We start from the raw sequence: 5,085 nt of genomic DNA on the forward strand, positions 1-5,085 counted from the left end.
TGCAGTGATTTTGGCTGCAGTGATTTCATGGCTGCAGTCACCATCTGCAGTGATATAATATTGTGCAGCTACCTAAAAAAAGAGCTAGATAATAGTATCCATTGTAAACTGGAAGTTGCTGAAAAATATATATGGTGTGATTATTAAAATAAAAATCAAAACCTCTATACATATGGATTTCTATAACCATTGGAAAAAGTATGGAGGGAAACATCAATCTTTTTAACACTAGTTTTATCTAAGACTGGGATGGGATAACTATCTTTTTCTTTTTATATTTCTGAATGTCTTTATAAACTTCTGTATTGTTTGAATTGTTAAAATGAAGTTTATTACCTTTAAAAAAGTGAATAGAAAGTGAAATGAGGAAGTGTCTTAAAATGGAAACTATTTTTAGATTTCAAGAGAAGGCATAAATTAATCTACAGTAAAGAAGAGGTTGAAAATGCTGAAGCCAGAGTAACCCATGGAGCAGGCCCTGAGGGGATCTGTAACAGAGCAGAGTCCCAGATGTACCAAGGCTGGTAGCTTCACTGTTCCACAAGGAAACGCAAAAACAAAACAAAAAAACACAAAAAACTGAACAGTGTAGTTCATAAAAATTTAGTCTTTTGGTGGTGCAAATACGTTTATTTTAGGAAATCATGGTGGTAGGAGATGGGAGGGCTTTAAAAATGCATACTGTGATTTGTCAGGATTAAAAGAAAAAAAAGCTATGTCAGTTCCCAGACTGTTAGAAATGGTAATGGTCTATAAATTCCAAAGTCTGGAAAAAATGATCTACAGCACCAGTAGAAACCTAAGCCTTAACTGAAAGAAGAGATGGTTCTTTGTGATGGAGGAAACACGTGTGTGTGGTGGATATTGACAGTTATAGATTGACTTTGTAGGTATAGGGAAAGAAGTTGAGGAAGTTATTTACTATAACGATTGTGATAAGGTCTGCTGGGTTCAGGATTGAGGGGCTCAGTAGGAGTGACTGTAGGGTGAGACATGAAGGGAGTGGTAAAAAAGTAGAGGAGGTAAAAAAGTGGGAATGGGAGACTAACCTAAGAGGAACTAGAGTCTGAAATTTGGAATTACATCTGACTGCATTTTGTTCAGATATGCTCTTTCATGAAATTTTCCTTGGTCCTTGTTGTACTCTCTTCCTTATTTGACAACCCCTGCTCCCACCCAGCACTTTGTTTTTATTCCCTTTATTTTTCCTTAGTTTTTATACTGATCTGTACCCACCAAACTGTCTCTGACACACTGTTTATTTATCTATAACCACCTCACAGCACCTTCCAGATAGTAGAGACCCAAATAATTGTTGCTGAAATAAATTTAATTCCACACAGAAGACAACTGGACAATAATCAGTATCATCTTGATTAAAATTCTTCAGGTGTGAAAACAAGAATAAAACACTAGTCTAAAAAAATTTCTGTAAATTAACATGCATTTTTCCATTTCTTATAAAGACATTGTGTGTTTTGCCTATAAGAGTCTTAAACTGTACATCCTTTGAATTCATACACTTCTGCTATAAAAATGCCACAGAGACCATTAAACTAAAAACTTCCACTGTAGTATCAACAGATATGGAAATTGAGGACCAGAAAAATTACACAGATTGTTCAAAACTGCAAAAGTCTTAAGTGACAGAGTCTATTTTAGAACCATGTTTCCCATGTAAACAAGTGTCTTTGTGCCACGCTTAACCCTCTTGACTTGATTTTTATTTTGTACTCAGTTCAGAAGAATTAAATTGATAACAGCAGTCTTCTCTGATAAAGTTCTGTCAAAATCAATACACTGATTATCTTTCATTTCTAAAGATGCTAATATAGGTTTCTGTTGCCACCTGACAGGTTAGACATGTTAAGTACTGGTCTAAGTGCAACACACCAACTGGATTTTCAGTTGAAGATTGTTTTGCCGTGTGCATCATTTGTGTTTTTTTATGGCTATAATAAAACCTAAAATTTTGACAGTGATGATTGGTATATCAATCTTTACTCCTACATCTTACAGTTCATCTTTTATTTATTTAAAATCCAGTATCTCTTTATTATAAATAAAAAATACTGAAAATAGAGAAAATAATAAATAATCATGCAAACATTATTAGGAGAATAGTGCATGCACAGAAATACACTTGTCCTTTTCCCAAGGGAGACAGCCTGTTACAAACCACCATCCTCTTTCCTACTTGCACATGAAAGTAAAAACCACTAGCACATTAGCACTGAGTGTTTTTCTCTTAAACATGGTCCCATGATACCTAGGAGGCCAACTGTAAAAAAGTGACAATTTTATTATTTGCCAGTAAATAAATACATCAAAAGATCTGTGTTTAGTTTTGCTGAACTGATATACTGTTATTCTTAATTTAAAAATTATAGCTTTTTCTTTGGAGAATGTTATCATTTGAGCTTTGACTAATTTTTATGAAAGGACATTTTTCACAGAACAAATATGTAAAGAGATTTTTACATAAATTTTTACATAAAAGAAGAATGTTGTACTAGGAGTCTCTATCTGGAGTTACAGATAACTGGATGAGGTTGTGTATATGCGTGCATGTGTGTATATATACACTCAACAAAGTTATACTCTCAGTCGGATGGCTCATAACAGTGCTTTTTGATCTGGTTGTATCACACAATTCTTTAAACAAAGTTTTCAGTGTTTGTCTTAGTCATCCTTATCACATTCTTTATAATGTATTGTTATAAACTCCTCTATATCCTGGTTCCTTCAAATATCCCTAACACAGGAGGGCCCATCTGAATTCCCAAAGTTCATACCCAAAACTATACATTATAAGACTCAAAGACAAGGCTGCCAGTCATACATTCCTCCCGCAACTATTTACCAAGTCCTTACTGAGCACAGGCACTGTGCCAGGAGCTGTTGTTCAGATCAGATCAGATCAGTTGCTCAGTCGTGTCCAACTCTTTTAAGACACTGCCCCAGTGCTCACTGTGTGAGACAGACAAACACATTGAGCTGACCAAACACACTGCACAAGAATGGGGTGCAGAGAAGCGAGGAGGAGGGGGCGCTGGCAACAGCCTAGTCTGGCGAGTGCAGCAGAAGGGTACCCAGTGAGGGAGGGGTCTGGAAAAGCAGGAAGGAAAGTCATCCCAGGCATGGCTCTGCAAGGCTGCTGTCCAGGAGTGCTGGTGTCAGACTCTTCAGGACCCCTTGGACTATAGTTCACCAGGCTCCTCTGTCCATGGGATTGTCCAGGCAAGAATACTGGAGTGGTTGCTATACCCTTCTCCGGGGGATCTTCCCCACTCAGAGATCCAACCCGTTGTCGTTCCTTGGTCTCCCGCATTGGCAGGCGGATTCTTTACCACTGCGCCACTTGGGAAGCCACCTGGGAAGCCCTCAGTGTGACTAGGGGAGTGCAAAGCCCATAGAAAGTAAGGAAAGAGGCAGATGACCTAAAAACATGTGAGAGCTAAGACTGGATGTGATTGAGATCTGAGAGAGCCAAGTTAGAGGCCCAGGGACAGAGCTTCAGGGGGGAGTGCAAAGACCCTCGGATAGAAGCGAGGGGAAGGACACCCAGAGCAGGAAGAGTAGTCAGAAGTGTGACGATTTGTCCTGAGGATAAACTATGAGGTTAAAGGGTTGGTGACCTTAAAAAGCAGCGTGAAAGGTATATCCGAGATAAAATAAGAGATTTGATGACCCTACGGAGAAAGAATCGATGAAGTCGCCGAGTCGCGTTTGACTCTCTGCGACCCCACGGACTGTAGCCTACCAGGCTCCTCCGTCCAGGGGATTTTCCAGGCAAGAGTACTGGAGTGGGTTAGCATTTCCTTCTCCAGGGGATTTTCCCGGGTCTTCCACATTGTAGGCAGACGCTTTACCGTCTGAGCCACCAGGGAAGCCCGAAAGAATTGAGTTTTGTGTAATGGTACACAAGTTCCATATAGCAGTCTACGACGTATTCTTGAATGAATCATCACATGTCTCTATCTAACCACCAAATTACCTTGGTGGTTAGGAGAGACATTACTTGCGGACAAAAGTCTGGCTAGTCAACACTATGGTTTTTCCGGTAGTCATGTATGGATGTGAGAGTTGGGCTATAAAGAAAGCTGAGTGCCAAAGAATTGATGTTTTTGAACTGCGGTGTTGGAGAAGACTCTTGAGAGTCCCATGGACTGCAAGGAGATCCAACCAGTCCATCCTAAAAGAAATCAGTCCCAAATATTCATTGGAAGGACTGATGCTGAAACTCCAATACTTTGGCCACCTGATGTGAAGAACTGACTCACTGGAAAAGACCCTGATGCTGGGAAAGACTGAAGGCAGGGAGAGAAGGGGAAGACAGAGGATGAGATGGTTGGATGGCATCACCACCATGATGGACATGAGTTTGAGTAAGCTCCGGGAGCAGGTGATGGACAGGGAAGCCTGGTATGCTGCAGTCTATGGGGTCGCAAAGAGTCTGACAAACCTGAGCGACTGAACTGAACCACCAAGTGGATCAGGATCACATTTAATTTTTTGCTGTGGGAATTTAGATACGGGGACAAGCCTAGGCTTGATGAGTCACGTAGGATACCTCTTCAAAGCTTTTTTAAAATGCCCACTGGGCGGGAAGAAAGAGGTGAGCTTACAAGTTGGGGCCACTTCAGCCTCCCCGCAGGATGTAGTTCAGGCGGGTAACGCTGCAGGACGAAAACTCAATCCACCGCCAAACAACAAAACACTGTTTTCAATATCAGATAGGATAGTAAAGGCCGCACAAAGCACCTCATGTCCTGTTCCCCGAGAGCCTTCTTAACTGTCTTCTACAGCTTGAGGTGTACAGCCGGCAACGCAGGGCTGACTCCAGCGCGCCGCGCAGGCGCAGAACCTGCGGCGTGGGAGGCGAGCCGGGCGTTAAGGACGTTTCCCAGAAGCCCGCGCCACTAGCTGGGGCCCTCCCTCCTGCTCGCAGGCCGCGTGACTTGACTCCGCCCGTCACGTTCTTCCGTCGTAAACGGTGGATTGCCAGCGCCCCCCTGAGGTCTGGTTGAGCGCTGCAGTCGTGCACGCAGGGCCAGTGCGAGCGAGTAGGGAAAGCGCGGAGGG

The sequence above is a fragment of the Bison bison genome, unplaced genomic scaffold, assembly GCF_000754665.1.
Source record: "Bison bison bison isolate TAMUID 2011002044 unplaced genomic scaffold, Bison_UMD1.0 scf7180017864077, whole genome shotgun sequence".
Taxonomy (NCBI): domain Eukaryota; kingdom Metazoa; phylum Chordata; class Mammalia; order Artiodactyla; family Bovidae; genus Bison; species Bison bison.